The sequence below is a fragment of the Pan troglodytes genome, chromosome 3, assembly GCF_028858775.2.
Source record: "Pan troglodytes isolate AG18354 chromosome 3, NHGRI_mPanTro3-v2.0_pri, whole genome shotgun sequence".
Classification (NCBI taxonomy): Eukaryota; Metazoa; Chordata; class Mammalia; order Primates; family Hominidae; genus Pan; species Pan troglodytes.
Window position 1 is genome coordinate 88,588,480 of NC_072401.2, and position 12,431 is coordinate 88,600,910.

The window sequence follows — 12,431 nt, forward strand, 5'->3', positions numbered from 1 at the left end:
TTTTTGCTCCTCTAAGTGCCAGTAAAGGCATATCGATCAACAAAATAGGAAGTTATGAAGAGAAAATACTTCAAACAGAAGCAGACAGGTTTATAGTTCAATGCAGAGCATATGTAACACAACTAATATATTTTTATAAGTAAACATTATTTCCAATGAATTACAGAAAACAGGACTGATAGCAAAAGCTTAAAGATACTATTGTGCTAAGCCAGACCACCTTATTCTCGTTCTCTAGCTTCCTTTGTACTTATAATTTCTATCACATTTAGCATGTGATATTAATATGTAATACCATTACGCTGAATACTGTACTAACTCACTTTACACTGTATTATCCTCATAACTCTTTGCAGCACAGTGACTGTGTTTTCATACTACACATTAATCAAAAGAGGAACTCCAAATGGCACTTGGTGTTCCGTTTTGGGTTTTTTTTTTTTTTTTTTTTTTGAGGCAAGGCCTGGCTCTATTGGCCCAAGCTGGAGTGCAGTGGCGCAATCTTGGCTTACTGCAATCTCTGACTTCTGGGCTCAAGCCATCCTCCCACCTCAGCCTTCTGAGTAGCTGGGACTACATACAGGCACACACCTCCACACCGGGCTAATTTTTGTATTTTTTGTAGAGATGGGGTTTTGCCATGTTTCCCAGGCTGGTGGTGAACTCGTGAGCTCCAGCAATCTGCCGGCTTCAGACTACCAAAGTGCTGGGATTACAGGCATGAGCCACTACGCCCAGCCCCAAATGGCACTTTGAAAGCACCTCTTAAAAAACTCAATGCCAGCTGGGTGCAGTGGCTCACGCCTGTAATCCCAGCACTTTGGGAGGCCGAGGCGGGCGGATCACGAGGTCAGGAGATCGAGACCATCGGCTAACGCGGTGAAACCGTCTCTACTAAAAAAAACACAAAAAACTTAGCCAGGCATGGTGGCGGGCGCCTGTAGTCCCAGCTACTCGGGAGGCTGAGGCAGGAGAATGGTGTGAACCTGGCAGACAGAGCTTGCAGTGAGCCAAGTTCACACCACTGCACTCCAGCCTGGGCGACAGAGCGAGACTCCCTCTCAATAATAATAATAATAATAATTAAAGAAGTTATTTTACAATTCAGTTAGATGAAGATTTTGGATACAAAAGATTATATTTTATAGCAGTATGTGATTAATTTTAGAGCTACCCCTGAAAGTTGATGGAAGACGTGTGTGCATTTACCAAAATCAATTCTTGCATACTTGTGAAATAACAAAATGGCAAACCCCACCCCATGTTCTATAAAGCGAAACCTGAATGTGTTTAATTTTCCACATACTTTAGGCTATTTCACACCTCTCTGCCTCCTTTCAGGCTTTCTGCTCTTTCTGAAATGCCCTTTACCACCCCTCTCTCCTGCTAACTCTTGCTCATCTTCTAAGATCAGCCCAGGTTCATCTGCTCAGGAAGGCCATCCCAAAACATCTTCCTATTCCTAGTGTACTTCCTCTGTGCTCCCACAAAAATCTGATATTTTTTTCATTATACTTATCACAAAGTATACCCTATTCAATTTTTGGTCAAATTTAAAATACTTAATACTTATAAGTGCCTATTCACTACTAGTCTTCCCTGTAACACTACATAAGCCCCTAAAGTATAGGCACCGTCTCTCTTCACTGCTATTACTCCCATGTTCAGTAAACACATATAACACAATAAACAAACAGAAGTACTTAAAATATTTTTATAATGGATGAACAGATTATGAACACTAGAGATTATTTTTCTACTATAATCCAAATTAATGTATGCTTAAATAATTTTAACTAAAGTAACACTGTGCATAAGACATTTACTTCAATTTTTGAATCACTTTATTTCAAAGGTAATACTCTTCTTAAAATTTCCATTTTTACTTTTAAGTCAGGAAAAAAGTAGGCTATACTCATTATTTCCTTTTTATTTACATTTAAAATTTTGAATCAAACAGTCCAAAATATACCAATCATTAAACGAGAATCTGCTGGTTTGAAAAACTGTATAACAGCTTCAATAGTTCCTACTCAAAGTATACATGACTTCCAACAAATTACTGCCGTGACTTTAAAAAAATGTTTTTCTTGGCCAGGCACAGTGGCTCAAGCCTGTAATCCCAGCACTTTGGGAGGCCAAGGCAGGAAGATCACTTGAGCCCAGGAGTTTGAGACCAGCCTGGACAACAAAGCAAAACCCCATCTCTACAAAAAATACAAAAATTAGCCAGGCATAGTGGCACATGCCTGTGGTCCCAGCTACTTGGAAGGCTGAGGTGGGAGGATTACTTGAGCCTGGGAGATGGAGGTTGCAATGAGCCGAGATCACTGAGTTGGAAAGAATAATTTCCTAACTGGAAGTCAGGGCGTGCTGAAATTCAACACTGATAGGAGACCCAATGGAGAGATCTAGTAGGTTACTGGAAAGACTGATAAGAGAGGTCACTGGTGCTGAAGTCAAAGTCATAGTTAAACTTAAGTGTGAATTAGATGCCTGCAACAGCTCGATGTCAGAGTCCTCTTTTAGACAGATGTGTTCTTGAACAGTAACTGAGTAAAGACCAACAATAACATGGCCTTCAGTTAGTAGTACAGCAACACTGTCTGCTGAAAACTGTCCTTACATATAGAAAAAAGGTAGATTATAATGAAAGGGAAAATGATCAATGAGAGTATTAAAAAATCCTTATTAATCAATGAAATTAAATATTGCCAAAGACAAAAAATAAAATTGGTAGGGCTGTCAGGAAATAAACACTCTTACACTGCTGTTCATATAAGCCTTCCTAGGCTCCATTTAGCTAAGATATCCAAAATCTTTTTAATTTACGTGCCCTGTCATGTAACAGTTCCACCTTTTAAGAAATATCTTGATGACTTAGGCTGTGAGTTATACAACCTAGTAATTTTTTTTTTGAAAACTGAAAAGCTAAAAACAACCAGTTACCAATGAGCTGGGAGGACTGCTTGAGCCTACCAGGAGTTCAAGACCAGCCTGAGCAACATAGTGAGAGCCAGTCTCCACAAAAGATCAAAAAATTAGCCAGGTGAGGTGGCTTGCACTTGTAGTCCCAGCTACTCAGGGGACTGAGGTAGGAGGATCATCTGAGCCCAGGGAGGTCAAGGCTGTAGTGAGCCATGATCTTGCCAGTGGACTCCAGCCTAAGCGACACAGTGAGACCTTATCTCAAAAAGAAAAAAAAATTTTTCTTAACAATAGCATTTACAGTCTTTACAGTCATGTGCTGCATATCAGTGTTCTGGTCCACAATAGATGATGATGGTGACCAATGCATAGATGATAGTCTCATAAGATTATAACACTTTATTTTTGCTGTACCTTTTCTGTTTAGACACACGAATAGGTAACCACTGTGTTACAGTATTGACTATATTATTCAGTACAGTAACATGCTATATAGGTTGGTAACCCAGGAGCAACAGGCTACACCACAGAGCCTAGGTGTGTAGTAGGCTATACCACCTAGGTTTGTGTAAGTATACTCTATGACGTTTGCACAATGACAAAATTGCCTATTAACATGTTTCTTAAGAGTGTATCCCCATCCTTAAATGACACACGCAATATTAGATACTACTATTATCAAAGCCTGCTTGTTAAATACTAATGTCATTTCTAATAAACAACATTTTCACTACACTGAATACTTTGTAAGATGTTTATTTTGGGATCTGTTTTATTAAAAAGGAATTCCTTTGACACCTTACAGTAATCATTTCCTTGTTTGAACTGGGCCACTTAGTTTATCACAATCATAGTGGTCTAAAAGTCTAGTATAAAGTACTAAAAGAAAGATCTTGAATTTTACCTAAATATGCGAACTACATGCATGAACCTTAAGAGGGGCCTATATTACTCATTATTTTTATTTGAGAATGTCAGAGAAGTGACAGGGTTGTACTTAAGATAACAATGCCTACTAAAAAATTAATTTATCAATAATTTGTTGCCAAGTATCAAAGTATGGAATATTTCACACTGGATGTTTGAAACCAAACGAAAAGCACAAAGCTGAATTTACTACTTACTGAAGGGATAGCTATGCCATCCAGGCACGGTCCCTCTGAATAGAGCACATTGCTGAGCTTACATAGAGTTCAGGGGGTAGCATGGGATTCAGGGATTGGCAGACTTTCAGAGGCTTATTAACATAGTTACTGACATTAGATTACTACTAGCTACATTACTGGGAAGTTACCTAATCTCTCTGTGTCTCAATGTCTTTATTTTTAAAAGAACACAGCATGGCTGTGTTCCAATAAAACTTTGTTTACAAAAACAGGCAGCAAGCTTGGTTTAGCCCACAGGCAGTAGGTAATCAGTTTCCTTCTGGTTCAAAATTACAGTAGCACATTTTGCTATTTAAAATTATAGAAGCTGTTGCCTTGCTTTTGAGAGATATCTGTCAGCCATACGCGACACAAGGCACATAAACTGGCGGTTAGCAGCAGACACTTTAGAGCTAGACAGTTTTGGGATTCTGTGTTAATTGTGCAGCCTTGGGCAAGTTACTTAAAATTACTCTGAGCCTCAGCTCTAAGGTTGTTGTGATGGGTAAGTGAAGTAATTTACATAAAGTATTTAGCTCTGTATCTAGTACATAGTAAGATTCAATAAACAGATGTTATTACTTTTATAAATTATGTGATCCTGAGTCCTTGGTCAGGAACACAGTCCTGCAATCAACATTTTTTCCAGCAAAGAAATAAAATATGCTTTATAATGCTCTACATGAGATTGCAATTATTAGGAACCCACTATAGAAAAGATGGTAATACCCTAAGTCATCTTTTTTTTTTAATGACAACAGCAAGCATTAATTGGGTGCTTCTATCTACTTATTAGTTGTATATTCATTGTATGATATTGGTTAAGTTACATAACGTTTCATTAGCTTTAGTTTCCTCATCTGTAAAAATGAGGAAAATAATAGTATCAACCTCATAGGATTGCTATAAAACTTAAATGAGTTAACAAACTGGCACATAACAGATATATATATATATCTATAATTGTCATCATGAGTTAAATACTTACATGTATTCATTTCAATCCTTGGGATAACTCAAAGAGGTAAAATTCCTATTTTTTTACAGTTTTGGATAATGAGGCCCAGAGAAGTTAAGACACCTAACCAAGGTCTCATAGCTATGAAGTGCAATGTCGAGGATTCAATAGAGACTTGCCTGACTACAAAGCCCAAGCTCTTATCACTAGGCCAAAGACAGAATTAATGTTATCTCTGTATGGAGGTGCCTATGTGTAAATGACAATGAGAACCAAAATAGTGGTATTAATAATATTCTCCCTATACAGGAAATGTTTCAGGAATTTTTAAAGGTTTTTTTTCGGTTTTGTTTTTTCTTTGAGATGGAGTCTTGCTTTGTCACCCAGGCTGGAGTGCAGTGGCACAATCTCAGCTCACTGCAGCCTCCTCCTCCTGGGTTCACATGATCCTCCAGCCTCCGCCTCTCAAGTAGCTGGGATTACAACTGTGCACCACCATGCCCAGATAATTTTTGTATTTTTAGTAGAGAGAGGGTTTCACCATGTTGACCAGGCTGGTCTGGAACTCTTGGCCTCAAGTGATCCACCTGCCTCGGCCTCCCACGGTGCTGGAATTATAGGCGTGAGCCACCCCACTCGGCCAGAATTTTTTAAGGTTTAAGTGTAGGAGAAGCCATACAAATCACTGATCTTAAAGTGATTGGATTCCCATAGGTAAAATTTTTGCTGAAATTATTCCCTTTTGTTTTCCATATCTAATTAATTTAATTCAAACTTTCATTATTAAAGTTAAGCAATCCTCTGCATTAAAATAACTAAAGATCCAACGTAGTGACTTATCTTTTATATATAAAGTATGCTGCAATATTGGCATTCATCTCTACTACTAATCTTTGAGGTCTATTTAAGACTTCTCAGACTATTTTTACAAAGAACCACACTTCTGCTACTTTATTCTATAAATTCCCAAATATTGGTTTAGAACCTTGAACTTTGAAAAACATTTCAACTTTAAATGAAAATATTAATATCAAAGGAAAAAAAAGATCTCAAGGAAAAAGACATTACTTGATGGACAGATTCATTCACAAGTTTGTTTAGCATCACTTGATCCACCTCATACTCTCCCAGCCTTGGGAATGCTACTAGTAACTGATCCAGAACAGAACTTGGTTTTACACTGTAAAGCCTTATAGCCCAGCAATCATTATACAAGGAAAACAGGGCAAAATTCCAAACGCTTATTCTTATAAGAATAAACTCAGATTTAAAAGTATGTCCGATTCAGAAATTCAAAAAAGGCAAATAAGTTTTAAATGTTATAAATGAAAATCACAAATTATAATATAATCTACAAAAGCAAACTGTAAATTTCTTGAAAACATACATATCCATCTTTTCAAACTAGCAGTACTAAAAGTCAAAGTGATCATCAATTAGGATTTAATATAATTTTATACTCTATGATATACAAGAAATATCATACAACAGATTATGTACATATCATCATCTAGTTTGAAAGATTAAACACTTAATTTTCTTTAACATTGGGTGTTTTGTTGTGAAAACAAAGAACATCCAAATTTAGAATAAACAAGCCAAATTATCTTTTGGCATTTTAAATAATATTCTGACATGCTGGATTGTATTAAAGTCCCATTCTCTGCCTCCACTGTATTGCCCATCAAGGCTGGGGGTGGGGAAGAAGAGAGGAGTAGACAATATCTGCCTAATGATAATGAATCAATCAAAGGTACCACTTCCAGGTAGAAGTAGCAGCACTATTATTCATATGAAGGTAGTGTATCATAAATATCAACTTCTAGCTTTGGAAGAAAAACAGATACTCAGTGCTTCAAAAATAGCCTGTTCTCTTTCCTTTCCACAATATAACCTATTTCTCTTTCCTTTCCACAAAAAACTAATTTTAAAAATAATCTCTAACATTTTTACTAAAGAAACCTGCCTAGATCATTGAAGCTAGTGGTTTCCTAAACCTTTAGTGGGAACAAGGTCATGATGCTCTTTTAATTTAATTTTTCCCCAGAAAAGTATAAATTTTCATTTAATTTCTCCCCAGAAAAGTATAAATATACAGAGTTCACAGACCCTTGGAAGACCATTTATGCTCACGCTAACAGATCCAGGTTAAGAGTCAGAGAGATGAAGTAGAAAATTTCCCAAGGTCCCTCCAACCCTCTTCGATAATTCTCTCTCTGACTTATAAGAACCAATTAATCATTCACAACCAAACCAAACAATATACTTTCTTGCATGACCAACCCATTTAAAAAAAAAGCAGCTGACAGTATCTATATAGCAATATCCACCAGAAAATAAATTGTACTGGCAGCATTTTAAAATACAGCATGTGACTAGTAATATCAATGAATATTATAGTTGATTATAGCTTAGAGAATGTTTTCACATACAACACCAAATAATCCTCAATTCTGGTAAAATAGAAGTACGTATTATTTTTATCCCCCTTCCACAGCTAACGAAAGAGGTTTAAAAAATTACTTGCCATGCTCACACAGCCAATAAGTGGAGATCTGGGATTCTAATAGAGAATTGTGTAGTACCAGAAGTGAGCTCAGAACAATATTATAGTCTGGTGCTTCCATAAAAGCCCCTCAAAACAGAGAAAACAGAATTTTTAAAAATAGACTAATGGGTGACATTTTTATTGCAGACATATCTTGACATGAGTAAACAAAAATTAATTTATTTAAAATGCTCAACTCCCTCTTGTTTCTTTGGCTAATATAAACCATTTTGTTCAGAAAAAAAAAAAAAGACATAGTCAAGTGAATTTTAGCGACTGAAAACAACATTTTGTTATTTTATGAAACATGTATCCTCCCTCATCTCTTGCTTTTTTTTGGGGGGGTGGGGGGAAATAGGGTCTCACTCTGTCACCCAGGCTGGAGTGCAGTGATGCAATCATGGCTCACTGCAGCCTTGACCTCCCTGGACTCAGGTGATCCTCCCACCTCAGTCTCCCGAGTAGCTGGGACCACAGGTGCACACCACCACATCTGGGTAATTTTTGTTTGTTTGTTTGTTTGTTTGTAGACACAGGGTTTCGCCGTGTTGTTCAGGCTGGTCTGGAACTCCTGGGATCAAGCAATTGGCCTGCTTTGGCTTCTGAAAGTGCTAGGATTACAAGCATGAGCCACCGAGCCTGGCCTCTTTTTTTTTTTTTTTTGGAATATAGAGAAAGGTCTCACTTTGTTGCCCAGGATGGTCTCAAACTCCTGGGCTCAAGCAATCCTCCTGCCTTGACCTCCCAAATTGCAGTTACAGGTGTGAGCTGCCATGTGGGGCCCTTTAGTTCTTAATATACAAAAATAAATGTGACTCTTGGGAATTCCAATATAAGTAACCAAAAATTTAAACATTCAATTTATAAAACACAAAAACTATCTGAAATTAATGTTTAAGATGTCTGCAATAGTCTCTTTAATCTTTTTAAAATGACAATATCCATTTCAGTTCTCTACAACTCTCAAAAGTTCTTGATAAAAACAAAAGGGTTATTTGTCCAAACCCACAGAATGTTTAACACCAAGACTGAATCCTAACTGTGGATGTGATAACATGTCAATGTAGGTTCATCAATTGTAATATACGTACCACTCTGATGAGAGATTTTGGCTCTGTAGGGGTAGGCGATACATGGGAAATCTCTATACCTTCCACTCAGTTTTGTTGTGAACTTACAACTGCTCTAAAAAAGAAAATTCATTTTTCAAAATAGCAGGTGGGATCAAAATTTACCCAACTTTTTTTTTTTTTTTTTTTTTAGATGGAGTCTCGTTCTATTGCCAGGCTGGAGTGCAGCTGCGTGATCTCAGCTCACTTCCACCTCCCAGGTTCAAGTGATTCTCGTGTCTCAGCCTCCCGAGTAGCTGGGACTACAGGCATGCGCCACCATGCCCAGCTAATTTTTTTGTATTTTTAGTAGAGATGGGGTTTCACCATGTTGGCCAGGATGGTCTTGATCTCCTGACCTCTTGATCCGCCCGCCTCGGCCTCCCAAAGTGTTGGGATTACAGGCGTGAGCCACCGCGCCCGGCCCTAACTTTCTTCTTAATGAATGAAGAAATACTGTTTTTAAAAAATAACCCTCACTGAATGTGAACTGAGTTTCTTGTCAAAAAATGTGCAATTATTACAGAATATATCATCTTAACCAATTATCAGTAATCTTATCAAATGCTAAAAGAATTGGCAGCTTTAAAAATTAAAATGATGAAGCTAAGTGCTCATATGTAGTTGAATAGAGTATCCTTAGACTTTTTTTTTCTTTTTTTGAGATGGAGTCTCACTCTGTCGCCCAGGCTGGAGCGCAGTGGCATGATCTCGGTTCACTGCAACCTCCGCCTCCCGGGTTCAAGCCATTCTCCTGTCTTAGCCTCTCGAGTAGCTGAGACTACAGGCATGTGCCACCATGCTCAGCTAATTTTTGTTATTTTTAGTAGAGATGGGGTTTCACCATGTTGGCCAGACTGGTCTCGAAAATCCTGACCTCAAGTGATCCCCCCGCCTCAATCTCCCAAAGTGCTGGGATTACAGGCGTGAGCCACTGCACCCGGCCCCTGAGACACCTCTTTTTATATTTAGGCTTACGCAATTTTGGTATCTTGAAAGCAATTTTTTTAAAAAGTGACGAAATAAATAAAGTGACTAAAAGTTTGAAGTTTGAACTGGGTCAGTTTGACAAATTAAGAAGGGTGCCAGGAGGAAGTCTGAGGAAAAGCAGCAGCTTAATGCCACCGCCATCTCCAAGCAGCGTTCCAGGCGCCAGCACTGTTAGCAGCAGTCCTCTGCGTACCCAAGAGTACCGCAGGGCCAGAACACGAGAAAGATGCGCGAAGAGGATTTCCTTCTAGAGAGAGAATAAAGAACACCAAGAGTCCAACAATTACCATCTTGTATAGGAGAAAAACAATGCAAAGGAAAAAACGTGCAACCAGCAGATAAAATACTTATGTCAACCCAGGTTCTAAGGACCTTTTCCCAAAGTATCCCTCTAAACTGGTAACATTAGCTTAGGGCAAAGAGTCAAAAAGAAAGTTATGCCATTAACACAGATGAAAATACTGAACGTTTTCTATGAAAAGTCACCCGATTAAACACTGCCAAGAGGGAAAAACAGTGCAAGTCCAGTAAAGCACGAGGCACGTAGAAAATTCAAGCTATGTAGCCAAATAGCTCTCTCTGAAGAAAAGAGCAAGCCAACTGAACCCAGCACGGAGTGGAAGGCGTAAAGAGCTGTCATCGTGGCGGTAACAACTCCACCGGGCGGCTGCGCGTCTAGAAAGAGGCTGCGGTTCCTGGTTCCACATCATGAGGCACTCTCCACAAGGTCTACACCGCCGCTCCCGGGAAGGCACCTCCAGGGCGGCCAGCAAGCCCCCCGAGTGGGGACAGGCAGTGCCTTCCTCGCCTCGTCCCCGCGCGGCGTGGCCCGGAGGTGGCCCACTCGCCCCGCCCCCGCAGGCCGCGGCTCCAGGGGCCCCGAACCCGCGCCAGCCGCACCGCGCCTGCCCTCTTCCTGGACCCCGCGAAGCACCTGCCTGGGACCCTCTTCGAAAGACTGGGAGGAAGGAGTCAAGGAGCCGCCGGGGAGGCTGACAGAGCCAGAGGCTGGAGCTCCCCTACGGGAGCCGGGAGCATAACCCTGCTCCTCCCGCCAATGGGGGCGACAAAAGCCGTGCAAGGGAGCTCAGGGGCTGGAGCTCCTGCTGTCCGGGCCCCAAGCCCTCTCAGCTGTGGAGTTTCGGTTGGTGCACGAGGGCTCGAATTTCCTCCGCACACCGGAGACCCAAGACGGGACGGTGTTGCGACTTGGGGGCTGGGGTGAGGGAGGGCTCGGCGCGAGCGGACGGCACCGCACAAAGGAAGAGGGGACTGAGGGGAGACGAGCGTCCCGTTACCTCGATCCTCGACCCTGTTCTTCCTGATGTCGCTAAGGTTGCAGCCACGTTACCACGCTCCCGGAGCCCCGGCCGCCCTCAGCGGAACCTCACCAACCCCGCGCGAGCACCCGGCGGACGCGCGCTCTCCTGCGCGGCCCCGCGGAGCGCCGGCGGGCGCTTGGCGTCCTCTCACCTCAGCCCCCGCGAGCCGCGGCCTCTGGGGGCGGGGCGGGCTGGGCGGGGCTGCGCACGGCACTCTGGGAAGTGTGGTTCTCGGGACCTCCTCCCGGAGGCCACCCCCACGGCCTCGCCCCCGCGGCTCCCTAGTGGGCGGCCGGGTCTCAGGGACTGGGCAGTGTTGCCCGGCCTGGTGAAGGCGGACCAGGGCGTGGCGGAGGTCCCCATAACAAATCTTGAAATAAAGCACTGCCTAAATACCTTTGAGCTTATCCATGCTTCACTTCTGCGGCGGTACAAAATTTAGTTTCTTTGTATGTCCATCAAATCCCCTTCTGCGGTTGTGAGTGTTCCTGGGATTTATGTCTTTGAAAAAAGAAGGGGAAAAAAAGATTTGCATTTATTCCTGTGTCACTTTCACCACGTGCTCTACAAAGGATATACAAAACAACTGTGTTTATAAATACACACCCACAGTTTGTAAAGCTAAGGAAGCAGTTGATTGACCTGAGAGCTCGCTGCTAAAAAGCAGTGCAAGTGGCCATGCGCGGTGGCTCACGCCTGTAATCCCAGCACTTTGGGAGGCTGAGGCGGGCGCATCACGAGGTCAGGAGTCGAGACCATCCTGGCCAACATGGTGAAACTCCGTCTGTACTAAAAATACAAAAATTAGCTGGGCGTGGTTGTGCGTGCCACCAATCCCAGCTATTCGCAAGGCTGAGGCAGGAGAATTGCTTGAACCTGGGAGTCGGAGGTTGCAGTGAGCTGAGATTGTGCCACTGCACTCCAGCCTGGCGACAGAGCAAGACTCCGTCTAAAAAAAAAAAAAAAAAAAAAAAAAAGCAATGCAAGTAAAAGTGCTGTTGAAATGAATTAATTTTTCTATAATGTCAATAAAGTGGAATGCGTGAGGTGGGAAATCAAGAGACAGCAAAAAAACAAAATTTTTTTTAGAGAAAGATATTCCCCTAAATGTGTCTTTTGCCAGACTAACCTCAAACTTTCACAATCCTAGGAGTCTATTTCAGAATAAATTTAATCCTAGGACCTTTATTAATATTAACACATATGAACATTAGCACATTGATTTTAATAGAAATGAACATATATATATCTGTATATTATATATATGCATCTTCTATAAAAACCCCAAAGCAACTATTTGAATTTGAAATTTTATTTCTAGAAAAAAATCACATTTTTTACATTGAAATATAAATAATTCTTAATATTTCAAAATATTCCTCTTTAGAGCATTAGTATTTTGCACATTTAATGCAAATACCTTTAGAAAAA

At 40.8% G+C, this 12,431-nt stretch overlaps 1 protein-coding gene across 3 annotated transcripts in view; it reads right to left on the reverse strand.

Annotated features, from left to right (window-relative positions):
- The window catches only part of KLHL8 (kelch like family member 8), a 59,791-nt gene extending 48,637 nt beyond the window's left edge, over positions 1-11,154 (reverse strand). Inside the window, exon 1 of one of the 3 annotated variants that reach the window (XM_517329.9) lies at positions 10,977-11,154. The gene's annotated coding sequence lies outside the window, so the exon portion shown is untranslated. The remainder of the gene's footprint in view (positions 1-10,976) is intronic. The other 2 variants (XM_016951845.3, XM_009448002.3) reach the window with 2 other exon arrangements.
- Positions 11,155-12,431: the final 1,277 nt, after the last annotated feature.